The following is a 17,469-nucleotide window of genomic DNA, read 5'->3' as shown; positions in this document are numbered from 1 at the left end:
AGAGAAGCAAGTTGATGATGAAGTGACAGAAGATACCAGCTCTATGGTCTGTAGAGGTGGCAATAAGCTCTCTCTCTCTGTCTCTTTCTCATTGTCTCTCTCTTTCTCGTTGTCTCTCTGTTTCTCTCTCTCTCTCAATGGTATAGCTCTTAGGAATGAAGAAGACTATGGGGAAAGGAGCAGCTTCCTCTCCTGCTATGTGGAACATCTCGGTATCATATGTAACCACCTCTGCAATTATCCGCCAGGGGCAGCAAGCAGCTCAAGTACCTACAGGTACCAAATGGATAATGTAAATGTGCAAAGTAGGGCAGGTATTAGGAATGGAGAGAGGTGGGAACCATGAAAAATTGAAGAGCACACACTCCATCGAAAGGTGTCCAACTGTGCATCACATCTTCTTAAGATACCATATAGGCTAGACAAGACATATATTTGGGCCAAATATGTCCCACACTCACCCTGCCTATAATCTTGGGGCTTCACAGGCATATGTGCAGCACATGATGACAACTGGTGATGAGAATGACGAACTTGGGTTGCCAACATGTTGATTATGCTCTTTCAGACTTCCAGGACTAATGTGATCTAATGGGGCTACTGTAAGTGTATTTTGGGAGGTAAGCTTGATGACATGGCTTTACCAGCTACCAGCTACAGCATGGTAGTGTCCCTAAAGGACTTTAGATCACTTCCAGAAGATCTAGAATAAGAGGCTCATCTTATTGTTCCCTCAGTAACATTGGTGGCTTCTACCCTAGAGGCTGTGCCATAGTTAAGATTCTACTGCTGTTACCATATAACTTTTTTTTTAGATGGGGTCTCACTCTGTAGCCCAGACTAGAGTACGGTGGCAGGATCAAGCTCACTGAAACCTCAAACTCCTGGTCTCAAGCTATCCTCCCACCTCAGCCTCCTGAGTAGCTGTGCCCAGATATATTTATATCAATCGATTGATAGATAGATTTTAGTTTTTGTAGAAATGGGGTGTTGCTCTGTTTTGTAGAAATGGGCTGGTCTCAAACTCCTGGCCTCAAGCAATCCTCCCACCTCAGTGTCCCAAAGTGCTAGGATTACAGTGACTCCACTGTGCCCAGCCTCATATAACTTTTTCACTTTCCTTCTCTTTACCTCTTGGTTTCTGCTTATTCTTGACTTGTCTTGCCTTATGGCCTGCATTCTCCTTGTATTACTCAACTTCTGTCTCATAGGTAGACCAGTTAACATCTATCTATACAGTGCCTTTGCTGGACAGAACTCTCATGGTTACCAGCTGACCTGCGCATGGCTGTTTTGAGCCAAGTGCTGAATATCTAAGTCAGCTTAGCATTGGCCAGAGAATCACATTAACCAGGCACAAAGCATGGGGGCCCATTCATAAAGAACCACTTATGGTTATCTTCAGAAGGGGCTGTGAGCATAGCAGATACTTGGTGTCATGTCTACAGCACCAAGGTGTCTAAAATTACATTCAGGGTAGTCTCTTTAAGAAGGCAGGGAAAAGTTAGTTAAAAGAGGCATAGAAATCAAAGGCTTAACTTAGTTCTATGGAAAGTGAGGCTACTCAAACTGGGTCTTCTTTCTGTATAAATTAGGGTTGTATTTGGCTGCAAGTAACAGAATACCCAATTAAGCGTTCTTAAATAAATATGGATTTTTTTTTTTTACAAGTACAGAGATAGGTGGTTATTGGTATTGGCTCAGCAGCTCTGTGATATTAGGGCAGCCATCTCTGAGATTCCTTTTGCTTGTGCCTTGTGGTTACAAGATCGCTACTGCAGATCCAGCATTGCCATTTGTGTTCAAAAAACTAAGGACAGGAGAAGGTCCTTGACAACTCAGGCTGTCCCTTTTATCAGGAAGGCAAAGGTTTTCCAATAACTCACCTATCTCCACCAGCCAAACCCTCTTAACATCTCATTGGCTGTATTTATGGCTCCCTAGCTGCAAGGCAGGCTGGGAAATCGGGCAACTGGCTTTCTAGCTAGATTGAAAATATCTTGTTTCTCAGGCATAAGGATTTTTTCATGTTGTGGTTCAATGAAGCATTGGGTGGCTTAGGCAAGAAGTGCAAGATAACAGAAAAAGCAAAGAAAAAAGCAGAGGTTTGAATACGGGCGCCATCATTTACTGACTGTATTCTAAAAGTAATTAACCTGTTGAATGTTATTTTCTTGCTAGAAAAGGGAGGTACTAAATGCCTGCCTAGCAGGGCTGTTGTGAAGAGTGAATATTATAGTGTAGTTACAGTTCCTAGCCCTGAAGAGATGCCCCCAAAGAGTCACTATTCTATTGTGGTGTGCTCTTTTCTGTTTGATGAGTATGTGGCAAGTAGACACAAAGTGGAAGGCAGCAGAACTTTGAGGTGAAGAGCATAGGCCCTAAATCAGGCCACTTGGTCCAGATTTCCCCTCTACCACTTACTGGTTGTGTGACCTTGGAGATGTTACCTGGCCTCTCTAAGCTTCAGTTCCCCTGTCTGTAAACTGGAGATAAGAATAGGACTTATCTCCTAGAGGTACATTTGGAAGAAAGAAAGAAGTAATATACACAAAGCATTGGGCGCTGAGCCCAGCACAAAGTATACACACAGTAAGTGTTAGCTATTATTAATATTGATTGGATTTTTTTTCCCTTGGCCCAGAAGTAAACCTATTGAACCAAAAGAGCAAGTGCATTGCCATTGAAACTCTTTAAAGCCAAGTCCTTTTCAATCCCTAAAATATACCAACTATTATAACTGGAAGCAGGAGCATGCCAAGAGTGGGTTTGGGCATGGGCAGGGGGCTTCCCTATATTCAGGAATTAAGAGGGTTCATTGTCCTTATAGAATTTTTTAAAAATAATTTTTAAAAACCCAAGTGAAATAAAACATTGATCTGCTTTTTATGATCACCATCTGCCAACATTTCTAAACAATGTCATTGATAAAATTGCCCCCTCACAAAACTTGTTTGCTTAAGTTCTAAACATTGCTGCAATGACTGTTGAGTTTTCATAATAGATCCATAAGTTGCACATCAGCACATTTTTATTACTTATCCTTTAATAAAGATCGTGTTCTTTATTAAAGTAAAGTACTGGAGAACTCCGAGTTATATAGTCAGCCCCTCATGCCTACAGACTCCATTTGTAACAGTTTTGAACTGGGACTGGCTTCAATTTGTATCTCCAACTTGAGCAGTCCTTCACATTCCTGCATGCAAACAGCAGACTCAAGAACACAGACTTAGTGGCTGCAAGGACAAAAACATGGAATTTGAGTTGCTTCAATTCTGTGTGACTTTGGGAAATTTTATTTCTATTATATTTAAATTTAAATTGGCTAACAGAGCGTGAACTGTGAGGTATGGTATTTATTTGAGCATATTTGAGTGATTTTTTAAAAGGAAATTATTCTTTTAAAATTATTTGTTTTTCAGAGTAAAGATCAAGAAGATTGTGCTTATTTCTGATTATTACATGATTACTGCTGAAAATATTTTTGTTATACAGAGGATGTATTAGTTCGTTCTCATGCTGCCATAAAGAAAGAAAGAAATTTAATTGATTCACAGTTCTTCATGGTTTGGGAGGCCTCAGGAAACTTACAGTCATGACGGAAGGTATCTCTTCAAAGGGCGGCAGGAGAGAGAATGAATGCCGAGTGTGGGGGAAGCCCCTTATAAAACCACCAGATCTCGTGATAAATCACTACCACGAGAACAGCATGGGAAAAACCGCCCCTCGTGATTCAAGTATCTCCACCTGATCCTGCCCTTGACGTGTGGGGATTATTACAATTCAAGGTGATATTTGGGTAGGGACACAAAGCCAAACAATATCAGAGGAAGCAGAGATTAAGAAATGATTTACTCTGGTAACAAATATGCTCAGTGTGCCACAGCACAGAAGGGACTTAGAATCTAGTGTAAGCCCTTCACTCTACAATTATCAGAAGGGAAGTTGTCTGAGGTCACCCAGCTAGGCAGTAGCAAAGAGACTAGACAAAACTCTCCTAGCTATTGCTGGACCACTTTTTCGATCCGCTACTCCCAAGGTAACTGAAATAGAACTATAGTGTTAGTGTTTCTCAAACTGTGATAAAGAATCAATTTTTGAAATTTTTCAATCTATTGCAGAATAATACTAGTACACAGCCCAGGCTACTGGCAGTTCATCATTCAAGTTCATACCATCCAGTCACTCTCCTGTTGAACAAGATAAGCCCACTGATCACACACTTGGATACAGCAGCAATGTCAAGTTGCCATAAACGTTTTTAAATGTTTACTTTCAATTTCTGTTCTTATCCCATCACTGACTGGTGACGGTTTCCTGACCAGTTTTGAGTAGCTCTGTACCATCTCATATAGAGTCCATAGCAGGGACTTATGGGCAGGAAAACATCTCTGGATAGTTAGATAAGCAAATTTTAGCTTTTGGGTTGTTTTGACTTTGTTAAATTTCTGTGAGGTTAAGGGCTCAGGTTTGAATTACCAACTCTATACTAGCTGCATTGCCTAAACATCTTTAGGTGAGTTTTCTCATCCATAGAACAAGGGAACATTAGTGCCTAGCTCAGAGGAGCTTTTAAGGGGATATGTGTGTGCAACCAAGGGTGGGGGTTGACATGTAGTAAGCCCTTCTGTGTATTAGCTATTATTAATTTTATTGCCTCCATCTCTTCTTTTTAATGTAGTGGGAGGAGGGTGTTGCAGAATAATGTGTCACGGTATAGTTACTATTGTTAGGGTTGTTGCTTTTCTAGCCAGAAACCTCTGTGGCCAGTGGCGCCTTTGCCTGAGTTATTGTCCTGCATCCAGGAAGAATGAGGCATGCAGACAAGTGGAGAGTGAGCAAGCTGAAGAGGAGCTTTATCAAGTGGTAGAACAGCTGAGAGGAAACCAGCAGTGGGTAGCTCCTCTCTGCAAGCAGGTCATCCCATCACCTCTGCAGCTCTCAGCAAAGGCTTGGAGTGGGTGGCTCCTCTCTGCAGACAAGTCATCCCAATGAGTGTTCAGCTCTCAGCAGAGAGGGTAGTTTCTGTCTGCCGAGAGCAGGCCCTAGCTCCTCTCTGCAGCTGGTTGTCTGGGTGTCTGCTGCTCTCAGCAGAGAGGAGGCCCTGGAGAGGCTAGCTCTTCTCTGCAGCTGGTCATCCAGAAGTCTGCTCTGCTCTGGCTGAGTCGGGGGTTTTTATGGTCTTCTGGGCGGGGGGAGAGTGCAAGCTGATTGGTCCATGGGCAGCCATAGGTGGGCCCAGGGTAAAGCACCCTGCGTTCCCCCTCTGGTCAGCAGGACTGGCAGCCTGGTCCCCGGGCTTTAGGACTTTCCCAGGCTGAAGGTGAGGCTTCACTGGGGACCCAACCCCTTCTGCCCAGGAGCCTGTCTGCCTCCCCCTGCTGTTCATGGCACCCAGGCTGTTTGTCCCAAGGTGAGCCTACAGGCCAGTGCTGAGCTGCCCTCATCCCCCGCCTCAGCTTCCCTCCCATGCTTGTTGGCACCCAAAGTTCAGAGGGGGCTGAGGGAGCAGGGGGCTGGCCCATCAGTACTGTCCCAAGCATGCGTCCACCTGGCCAGGCTGCGACAATTCCCCGGGCTTGGCCCCAATCTTGCTGTATGATCAGAGCAGGCACCGGGAGCAGGAAGAGGCCAGGCAGTGGGAGCAGGCACTTCCGAGCCTGTTGGGGGCAGGGGGACCTTCCTGGGCCCCCAAGGCACAGAGACACCCAGTCTGGAGCTGCACCAGGGCAGCTGCAGCAGCACCGGAGGAAAGCGGGGCTCCTGCCTACTCCCTGGAGTGGGAGCCCAGCCACACTTTCCCACTACAGCCAGTGTCTTGGCAGCAGCCACTCTAGATGGGCTGTTGCTGCCATCACCATAAGGCAGCCCAGGGAAGAAATTATGCCAAGTCAGGAGTTAGAGCTTTGAGCTCTGGCCCTGTTTTCTGGTGACCTGGCAGGATCACTACACTAGAGGTGCATTCAGGAAGCAATGATGGGGCATCATCCTGCGCCAGGATTTCACTGGTCCCTGGTAGAGAAATGGTCCCTGTTCTCAAGGGTCTCACATTGTGGAGAAGAAGCAGAAGAGATACTGTCAGCAGATACAGGGGCTGTCGCAGAGGCAGGATCCCATGCAGAAGAATTCCAGCTAGCTCTTCTCCATCTTAAGTTTCCCAGTTTGAGCTCACAGAGAGAGCCCAGTTGGGTTTGTGTTACACAAGGGCACCGTCTCCATCTTTGCTTCCCTTGAGGAGAGATTGTCATCTTGTCATGGGACTCACAATGACCTTGAAAATGCTGCATCTCCTCCCATGACACAGTGGTTTTTCACTGATCCTGGATAAATGAATTGACTGCAGTGGTGGTGGTGGCAGGGGGTGTGGAGGGAACGGGAAATACTACAGAAAAGGGGAGATGTTGTATTCGGGCTTCGAAGGATGAGGAGGAATCTGCATTGCAAGGTGAATGCCCAGGGGTTGGACATGTTCTGTGACAATAAAAAGTCCCCGTCTTTCTAAGATCTGGCTTTCTCATCTGTGGGATGAGGATAAGGAAACTGCCCTTGCCTCACTCATGGCATCCTTGGGAGTGTCCTCTGACAGACCCAAGGCAGAAATGTTTCAGGAACTATGAACTGCTGTACAAATTATTATTATATAATACTCAGCCCCCAGCACAAACATTGACTGTCAGCAGAGAGAGTTAGAACAATTTTTTTTGCAAGTTGATGAATTATTTTAATCCTTTATAAAGTGAACTCTCCCAGAATGGTTTTCATTAATGTCCGATACCCACAACTGAACCACCACACCACTTGTCTTTTACTAAAACACTGTTAAAACAGAATCCAGCTTGCTTTTGTGAATGTGTTAAAAACGATGTCTTCAGCGAGAACAATAGAAAAGTAGCCAGTGTTGTCAGTTTGACATTCCTTGCTAGGATTTATTCAGGCTGCTGATGTCTATATGCAAACAGTACATTTAGAAGCCAAATGGGTTCTGGTGCCTTAGGAATTTCTTTCTTCTCCCCAATTTGCATAGAGGGGAGGCCAGCAGGAAATGTAGTGGCAATCAAATTTCACTTGTAATGAAACAATGCAGCGTTTTTGACTGTGGATGGGTGTTTAAATAATCATGACAGTAGCAGCTGGTTCCTTTCTTCCTTTGTCCAATTAGGTGCTGTTTTTTCTGCAAGGATTACTCAAAGGCAGTCAAACTTTGATCCTCCCTGTGTCAAAAGTCTGCCTGAAAGACTGACTTCTCATCATCTAAGAAGAAACAGCACATTTATGTTTCTGTCTGGGTGTGACACCATTTCAGAGAAAGGTTGCTAGCTTTGAGCTGAAATCTTATTTCATCCCTGGAGTGTAGGTGAAGGCTGTTTCTTCTAGGGATTGGAGAGAACTGTGCCAGCTGAGGCAAGTACTGAGGATAGCCAGATGCTGTCAGCAAACAAAGAGTCTTGGTGGAAAGTGAGAAAGTGTGCATTAGGGTGAAGAGGCTGAATTGCCACCTATCAGTAGCTCTGGGAAGAGAGAAGCTCTGTAAATAATCCACTTTCAGGCAGTTTAATGCTTTGAACATAGTAACAGCCCATGCACAGAAACCATCTGATAGAGCAGACTGCAAATTTCACTTCCAGCAGTATGGTTGTTCTTGCACTACAAGCAAAGGTTCTGGCAGCCTAGGGAGGAAGAGGGAAGAGAAGGAGAGGGACTTTGAAATATAGCCTGGCCCTCCTCCCGCCTCCATGATGCCACGGGGAAGGGGTATCTCAGAAGGGATCCTAGCTATTGATTAGAGCCAGTGTAATTTTCTTTTTCAGAACTTAAGACTGTTTCCCACTACCTGTAGACTTCCCAGAGTGATGAGTCAATGGTGTCCATGGGGCACCTCTTATATGTGCAACTGATCCCCAGCATCCGGAGAGTGGTATAAGGTTTACAAAATGTTTTTTTTCATTTACGGTGTTGTATATTTTTCCTCCCAATAATCCTGATGGGTAAGAACAGACATGGGAGTTATTTCCCTGAAAAAAGAGGTAAAAGAATAAGATGTCATAATAATAATAATGATAATAATAATAATAATGGCTCAAATTTATTGAGCATTTACCAGACTTACTATCCAAATGATCACATTTAATTCTCATAACCACTTTGTAAGGGAGGTACTCATCACTCCCAATTTGCAGATGAGAAAACTGAGGTTTAGAGAAGTTAAGTAAACAGCTTAGATCATACCGGTAGGACACAGCCCACTCCAGCTGAGGGAGAGCCTGTGGTCTTCTGAATCACTATGCTGTGCGGCCTGAGTCTCTTTGACACTTAGTCCTGTTCGTCCTCCAGGGAGAGACATTTGACCAGTATTAAGAGACTACTGTGTGCCAGGAATAGCTCTAAACACTAGGGATGCATTTGTTCACTCAACAAATATTTCAGTATTTCCTGAGTGCTCACTACATGCCAGGTTCTGTTTTGTGTTTGGGGTACATCAGTGAACAAAGCTGTCTGCCTTCCTGGAGTTTACGTTCTACTGGAGCAGGCAGACAAGAAACAGGACATATTTAAGAAAATCATATGGTATGTTAGCAAGTGATACACTCTATGGAAGAAAGAAAACTTACAGCATAGTAAAGGGCACCAGGAATGCTGGAGTGGGGATAGACAGGGTACACTTTTAAATAAAGTGGCCAAGAGAGGTCTCATTAAGAAGGTGGCATTCAAACACAAAAATGGAAGGAAATGAGGGAAGTAACTATGTCCACATATAGGGAAGAGCATTACAGACAGAGGGAAGAGGCAGTGCCCGGCATGTTGAAAGAACAGCAAGAGGGTAACGTGGCCAGAACTGTGAATGAGGAAGAGACAGCAATAGAGATGTGATCACAGCATGGTGAGGACCCAGTCATGGCAGGCCCCCATGTCACTGTGAAGACTCTGAGTGAAATGGAGCGCCCTGGCAGGGCTCTGAGCAGAGGAATGGCCTTTTCTGGTTTTTGTGTTTAAAGAACCACTCTGAATGCTATTTTGAGATGAACTCTAATGTGGCAAGTGTGGAGGCAGGTCAGAGCCACTGCAGTGATCTAGGGAAGAGATAATGCTGGCTTGGGCCGGGCAGTGGTGAAGGTAGTAAGAAGTGGTCAGATTCTGTGGGTGTTTTGAATGTAGAGCCACATTGCAAGACTACCAAGTCATTAAATCAACTGAAACCTGGAGTTTCAAAAAATCTACAGTTAAGAAAACTGTTTTCATAATAGAGGAACAGAACATAGGATTTCATGAATGGTTACTTAGAATACTGAAAATTAGTGCTAGCTAGGAAAAAACTATACTTAGATCCAACAGAAAGCATGACAATAAGAAAACTAGAAAACATAATACATTCCTGTTGTTGTTCCTTATTTCATTAAATTCAATGTATTCACAAAAATAAAGCAAGCCTCACTAACAAAGCCACATCATTTATAACTTTGCCCTTGTGATTGTGCTGTGAGTACATTCCACAGACAGAGTTAACAGTATTTTAAGAACCATTGCTTCTTTGTTTTCCAAGCTGAACCCTGTTTTACTCCATTGGGAAATACAAATAATGGGAGAAAAGGAAGCAAAATGATGCAAGGATTAATTAACCATTCCTGATCCCTATGACTACACACACTTTGTGATTATGAGAATCCTAAGAAAAATGGCTTTTTTCTTCTAGGCTTCATCTATTAGATGCTAATGTGGAGAACAAAGTGGCTAGATGAACTTGATTAGCATCGCTCTAAAGGAAGATGAGTTGTACATAGGCAGTTGTCGTTGGCGTGGTGTTTTTTACCTTCTCTATATAGCACAGGAAGTGTTTTGCTGCTAAGACTCGGTGGATCATCATTTGTTCTTTTATTATGGGTGGGTGTGGGCAGAAGATGAGCATCAACAGTACTTACTGCTTGACTCCCATGTGCCAGCACTCTGCTACTGTCTCATTCTCCTTTGTATACCCAGTTTATAGTCTTTTAACTCAGCCTGACAGTGTTCTTTATTGAGGTGCACACCATCATTAATGTTCACAGCTGAATGAAGATCTGGCTTTCTAAACAGCTACAGGATTGATGGTTTTATATTAAGGGAGCATTCTCCTCAATGGAGCTCACTTTTAAAAGTGGACTCTGGCATTGGATTAAGTTCTGAGTATTAGGAGATCACTTAGAAGGTCTATACCTTCCTGCTTGCCTGGTGGCTAATTGTGCAGCCATTATCAGATTCCTGATTAAGAAAGCATAGGATGAAAGTTTCCTATGAGGAAACTACTATGGATAAAGGCCTAAGCTTAGCCTCTTCAAAATATGATTAAATATTAGGTTGGTACAAAAGTAATTGTGGTTTTTGCCTAATAGTTGAGGCATTCTTATTAATCAGGATCACTATTTCTGGAAGTTCTAGCCACTAATAGGCAAGAGGATAAAATAAGTATACCATATTATAATTATTTGTGAGAATTATTAAAAAAATAAAAGTTCAATTGGAAGCCACTGCTAGAAATCACATTACATGACTTTGAGAAAAAGCCCAGGCACAATCACTGCTGTCTGGACAGAGCCTCAGAAATCAACTTGCTCACTTAAGGCAAAGGAACATTTACTATTATATTGAACTTCGACTACACTCAAAAATGGGATCAGAAGAAACGGAAAGGTTTGTGAACCTCAAGTCCAAGAATAAAAATAGAGGGCTGAAAACGAAAACTCTTATTTTTTAACTGTCTCAAAAGGAAGCCAGACATTACAGACCAAGGACCACTACTATAAAAGCCTTGGATATAAAGTCAAATTTCTCACATTTTAAAACTCTATGCTGTTGCTTCCTTCCTCTCCTCCGCGTCCTCCTCCTCCTGCCGAGTGAAGAGCACAGGCCCTAAATCAGGCCACTTGGTCCAGATTTCCCCGCTACCACTTACTAGTTGTGTGACCTTGGAGATGTTACCTGGCCTCTCTAAGCTTCAGTTCCCCTGTCTGTAAACTGGAGATAAGAATAGGACTTATCTCCTAGAGGTACATTTGGAAGAAAGAAAGAACTACTACACCACACACACACACACACACACACAGTCAGTGCTTCAGGAGCAATGACAATGGGGGATCTTCGTCATAGCCTACTGCCAGGTTTGAGAAACCCCAAGGGATACAGTAGAAGGTACAGTGATGGAGGTTGTCACTAGGCTGGATGGGGGGAAACAATTGAAAGAATGTACTCGAAGCTCAGTTTGGAGGTCCAGCACAGGAGAATGGCTGGGGGAGGCAGGGACAACAGCCTGACTCATCTCAAAGAATAGTAGAATCAAATATATCCCTCACAGCTTCCAGCGCATGATCTTTATAAGTGTGTCTGAATCTAAGAAGATTGCTTCATAGCAAGACACACTTTCCCCCGTTGCCATGGAAACAGCACTGTTCGCATGTGTCAGGAGCGCATGCAGACACACACACACATGCACACACGCATGCACACACTGTATGTTAATACATTCTGGTGTTCTTTATACTTCTAAAAAGACATGTTCAGAGCCAGAATTTTACTAATTCCTATCATCCACCTGTTATCTATTATCTCTGTGGTTATGATGTTAAAAATACTGATTTTAGGTTTTTCTTCAATATAATCTCTCCTAGAAGTGAAATAATTTATTATTTGCCCCTTCACCTAGCTCCAATTTTTCTCCCACCCCTTAAATGAACATACTGTAGATCTCGATGCCTATAGTTTATTAATGTTTTAGAAACCTATTTCAGATCCTAGTCAATTTCTTTGATGGGTAGAATGATGCATTTTGTGTACTTCATGTTCTTAAATATTCTCAATCTAAAATATTGTTTTTACACTGGTAAAATGCAATTTCTGGGAAAAATGTTGATGAATCACAAGTTTGAATGAGTGTGGGACTATAGTGGTCTGGTTCAGTCTTCAATCTGTATACACTTTAAAAGAAACTAAAGGAAACTGATATGGAGAAATACATTATTTCGACAAGTGTTTCTTGGGCACCTACTATCTCCATATATGACCCAGTTGTCCCTGAGAGCTGATTCCAACTGCATGGAGGTGCTCATGATCAATGATGAGATTGCATGATACGTGAGAGTCGGGGAACAGTCTTCAAAGCTCAACACAACCAGCTGTGGCTTTCACTTCACTTGAATTAGGTCATAGAGTCATAACCTGTAAAATGAGCAACTTGGACTAGACTATCTCCCTGGTCAGCTTCAAGACGCCATGGCTATACTTCCATTTCAGAACCAGGCCCCATAGAGTGTGTGATTGCTTAGACAGCCTCAGTAAGTCCCTGTCTAGGAAGTGACTCAGCCATATCAGTGTAGGGCTCACACCCCATCAGGCTTCCCACTCCTTGCTGCACCAGTCTTCACCCCAGACCTAGGCTCTCTGGGTGGAGTGGAGCTCCTTCCCAGTGTCCCCTCCCTTCTCCTTCTGGCCACCTCAGATCTACCCTTTGTCACTTGCCTGCTGAGACCAGCCAACATGAGGCAATCATTCCTGCCAAGTTAGCCAGTGGCTACATATATCACACTCAAGGCAACATTCTTATGGTAAAAATTTACTTTCTGCAGATACCAACCCTGGTAAAGTCTCCAATTTATTTCCTACAACAACTTACCTTCTCACATTCTTTGTTTCAGCCTCAAGGGCAGTTTCTGGAATTCACCACGCTCTTCACTGCCCTCAGCCGTGGCCTCTAGCCAATGCTGCTGCCACTGCCCAGAAAGCTTCTCCTCCACTCAGCACTCTATTAACTCCTTTCCACCCTTCAGCAACGGCTTCCAAGTCTCTTCCCCCGATTGAGCCCTCTGCTATTCTCTTTTCCGTCATAGATCTTGCCAGAAAGTACAAACATCTCCCTCAGTAGATGACAGATTTCATGAAGGCACTGTGCCACTGTACACCTGGCACCTGCCTGGTACACAGCAGGGGCTCAGGTTAATAACCGTTGGTTAAATACATGGATGAACAAATGAATGAAAGCACTGTCTTAACCCAAAGATGAGACAGATGGTAGGAATTGCAGGCCCTGGCACATGTCAATGGGGGAAGAGACATTTTTGAGCAGATGAAACTTGTCTGTCATCTCTACCTGCAGTGCTCACCTGACTCCTGAAGGACGGACACCAGCAGCAGAAAACATCATCACTCCCAAATGTAGCTTGGCCTATAACTATTTGTCAACAATAAGGCTTTGACTCACTACAAAAGCTTTCTTTACATGAATTCAAAGCATTTCGCTTTGCATTTGAGCAAGCATGTTGGTGATAGCAGTCCTTAGAATGTGAAGCACAATGGTTTAAACATTAAATTGAGACCGTAAGGCTGAAGCTTGTTCCCATTTTACAACAAACCTTTGGCAGAACAAAGACCAGAATCCAATTTTTGTCAATCAAGTCACTTTTCCCCTCTGGGCCTCAGTTTCCTCGTCTATAGTTGAACGTACCTCTTCCTCCACTTCACTCTTCCCAAAGTGCTGGGATTACAGGTGTAAGCCGCTGCACCTGGCCTTCATGTTTATATCTAAAAAAAAAATCACTCACATGTGAACTTTTCTTTAAATAATCGGCTATAGAGGACACATTTTCTTGGGAATAAAAAAGGCACTAGTAGTGCTATTTTTGTTGTGCCGATTGATGCCAGCAGATTTATAGTTGCCCTACTTGTTCCGTTTGTCTTGCCTGCAGAGTGGATAGGTGGCTGGGTAGATTGCCCTCAAATCTTTGAACAATGGCCCCAGCTTTAAAATATGCTTCCTTGTCCTATTTTCACCACTGAATCAATGTTAATTAGAAAAATCCTTTAACCTCTTTATGTCTTAGTTTTTTCACATGTGAAATGGAAAGAGTACCTGGCTCTCCGTATGCCCAGAGAAATCTAGCACAGGGTGGTTAGAATTTGTGACTGCTGCCCTGCCAGTTCTATAAAGATGTCTGGCCTCTGGGCAGAATGGAGATGCAGGCTTGCCAGCAGTTTGTGTTGCCTCTCTTGCTGGGTCCCATGGAAGGTTGCTAGATGCCCTGACTCCTGGTGTTCTATAGCCGGAGAAGACAGATTCGGTGCTACTTCTAGAACAGTGCCTCGCCACAGGACCAAGTCCAATCCAGTCTGATCTGTAGCCAATGAGAAAAATAAAGATAATGTGGTGCATGTGTCTGTGTGTCTGCGTGTGAGTGTGTGAGTGTGTGAGTGTGCATATTGTCAGTTGTTCTTTCTTCTGAGATAATGTGCTTCTTATTTTTTGGTGTGAAATTGTTTTTTTTAATGTCCATAACGCATATTTGTCATAAAATTTCAAAGTCTGCTTTAAAACACTGAGCTGAAGGACAACCCAGTTATTGTTTCCTAGATCTTTTGTGACCTGGTTTTGACAGTCAATGATTAACTTACTTTGGCTAGAAGAGATAATGCTAAGTGTTGGAAGTTTACTCGCTTCTTAACTAGAATTGCACTAACATTTACTAAGGGTATACTGCGTGCTAGGAACTGTGTTTGGTGCTTCCATGTACATCATTTTATTCAATCCTCTTAGGAATTCTATGAGGTTGGAAGTGTTATAGCCATTTAAAATAAGGGCAATCTGAAGCTCAAAGAAGACAAACCACTTGGTCAAGGTCCCCAGTTGTTAACCGTCAAAGTCTGAATTTGAACTCGGTTTGTCTGAGCCCAAAGTCCATAGTTTTTAACCTCACTAGCCTAATTCCGTAAATAGATCTGGGATGAACAGGACTCTTTCATCCATGACGCCTTCCTATCTGCTGAGTTTGTGAGAGTCTGAAGAGGGGCCAAAGCCAGGGACAAAGTGAGACCAAGTCCCTGAGTCACACGGTGACCTTGAGTGCATTCCAGAGATCAGCCTGAAACATCCTCGATTATCTCTTCTGTGGTATCATCTACCCTTGATTTTCTATCAATAGGAATAATCAATGTTGACTGGACTGAATGACACAGAAGCAAACGAATTGTTTGTCCTCCAGGACTGTAACCAGCAATCAGCCTTGTATTCAGTGATATTTGGGCCAGTATTTACTTCTTTATCTCAAATCTGTTTTGTCTGTGATTAAATTCCACTATGAAGGTGACCAAGAAAGCTAATGTTTTGAATTTTCAAGATTTCATTGTTAAGAAACCTGTTCAAGGAAAGGCCAAGTCTTTGGGCAGAATGACCAAATGCTCCTAAGCCTCAAGTTTGCAAACTTTATTTTAAAAAGTAGAGTACTGGTCTTTTTAGCTAAAGGTTCCCATTCTGTAGGTCTCATGGGGGTGTCCTGGAATCAAACCCAGGGATTGAATGTAGGCAGAAGATCCAGGAACACACATTGGGAACAGTTCTAAGATACCCACATTTCATTCAAGAGGCATATATAATCATCATTGGCTGGCTGGACACTTTTCCTTTATTGTTTTCCTTTCCAATCGACAGGGATGAAGAATAGCCCTTGTTGACCCTACATGCCAAGAACAAATTGCACGAGCCTCCAAATAATCACTTTTTGGAGGGTATGTTTTTGTACAAAAAATGGACCAAACTGAAGAAGCCTTAGTTGTAGAGTCCAGAGGGTCGAAGTCGGGGAGGGGTGAGAACCAAGGTGTCCTCATGGGGCAGGAGAGGACACCCTGGCCCATGCCTTTCTTAAGGACAAAGCATGTGCTGGGCACTGTCAGCGTGGAGTCCATGAATCCGGACAAAGCAGTTGCACTAACTCAAAAGTCCTTTAGCATTTACAGACAGTTCTGTTTTTATCGAGTATACAAGTCAGCATATCTTCCGAATGCTGCCTGCAAATGCCAACTCTCTGGCTGGCTGCCATGCTTCTCCAAGGTAACATGCTCTGTGTGCATAGCTGTCTTCATGGCTGTTTATAGGCAGAAAGCAATTCTCGTTGATCAACACCTGGGCTGAACCAGTTGTTCAATATACAGCCATACCTTGTTTTATTGCATTTAGCTTTATTGCACATTCTAGATACTGCTTAGTACTTTTTTTTATATATACAAATTGAAGGTTTGTAGCAATCTGGCATTGGGCAAGTCTATTGGTGCCATTTTTCCAATAGCATGTGTTCATTTCATGTCTTTGTGTCACATTTTGGTAATCCTCACAATACTTCAAACTTTTTCATTATTATATTTGTTATGGTGAACTATGATCAGTGATTTTTTTCTTTTTCTTTTCTTTTCGTTTTTTTTTTTTTTTTTTTTGAGATGGAGTTTCACTCTTGTTGCCCAGGCTGGAGTGCAATGGCGTGATCTTGGCTCGCCACAACCTCTGCCTTCCGGGCTCAAGCAATTCTCCTGCCTCAGCCTCCTGAGTAGCTGAGATTACAGGCATGTGCCACCATGCCTGGCTAGTTTTGTAGTTTTAGTAGAGACGGGGTTTCTCCGTGTTGGTCAGGCTGGTCTCGAACTCCTGACCTCAGGTGACCCACCCGCCTCAGCCTCCCAAAGTGCTGGGATTAACAGGCATAAGCCACCACGCCTGGCCAATTAGTGATTTTTGACATTACTGTTTTATTGTTTTGGGGAGCCATATAAGACGGAGAACTTAATAAATGTATGCGTGCTAACTGCTCCCTCCACTGGCTGTTCCCCCATCTCTCCCTTACCTTGGCCCTCCCTATTTCCTGAGACACAACAATATTGAAATTAGGACAATTAATAACCATACAATGGCCTTTGAATATTCACGTAAAGGAAGAGGAAGACATCTCATTTTCTTTTTTCTTTCTTTCTTTCTTTTTTATTTTTGAGATGGAGTCTTGTTCTGAGGCCCAGGCTGTAGTGCAGTGGTGCAGTCTCGGCTCACTGCAACCTCCAACTCCCAGGTTTAAGCAATTCTCCTGCCTCAGCCTCCCAAGTAGCTGGGACTACAGGCATGTGCCACCACATCCAGCTAATTTTTGTATTTTTAGTAGAGACAGGGTTTCACCATGTTGGCCAGGCTGGTCTCAAACTCCTGACCTCAAGTGATCCACCCACCTTGGCCTCCCAAAATGTTGGGATTACAGGCGTGAGCCACCGTGCCCTGCCACATCTCTCACTATCAATCAAAAGGGAGAAATTATTAAGCTTAGTGGGAGGCATGTGGGAGGCCAAGATGGGCTGAAAGCAAGGCCTCTTGCACAAAACAGTTGGCCAAGTTGTGAATGCAAAGAAAAAGTTATTGAAGGAAATTAAAAATGCTGCTCCAGGGAACACATGAGTGATAAGAAAGCAAAAGAGTCTTATTGTTGATATAGAGAAAGTTTGACTCATCTGGATAGAAAATCAAGACAGTAACAATATTCGCCTAAGCCAATGCCGTGTCCAGAGCAAGGCCCTATCTCTCTTCAATTCTTTGAAGACAGAGAGAAGTGAAAAAGTTGCAGAAGAAAAGGTAGAAGCTAGCAGAGGTTGGTTCATGAGGTTTAAGGAAAGAAGTTGCCTCCATGACATAGAAGTGCAAGGTAA

At 43.2% G+C, this 17,469-nt stretch overlaps 1 long non-coding RNA gene across 1 annotated transcript in view; it reads right to left on the bottom strand.

Moving 5' to 3' along the window:
- Positions 1–6,695: 6,695 nt before the first annotated feature.
- Positions 6,696–17,469, bottom strand: part of LOC115830885 — a 38,948-nt gene continuing 28,174 nt past the window's right edge. The window contains exons 3-4 of the long non-coding RNA XR_004026416.1: positions 13,374–13,542; positions 6,696–7,667 (exon numbers count right to left, since the gene is read on the bottom strand). This is a non-coding gene — a long non-coding RNA (uncharacterized LOC115830885). The remainder of the gene's footprint in view (positions 7,668–13,373; positions 13,543–17,469) is intronic.

This window comes from Nomascus leucogenys, chromosome 17 (genome assembly GCF_006542625.1).
Source record: "Nomascus leucogenys isolate Asia chromosome 17, Asia_NLE_v1, whole genome shotgun sequence".
NCBI classification, from domain to species: domain Eukaryota; kingdom Metazoa; phylum Chordata; class Mammalia; order Primates; family Hylobatidae; genus Nomascus; species Nomascus leucogenys.
The sequence above is the reverse complement of the archived record's forward strand: the minus strand, read 5'-3'. Positions and strand labels throughout refer to the sequence as shown.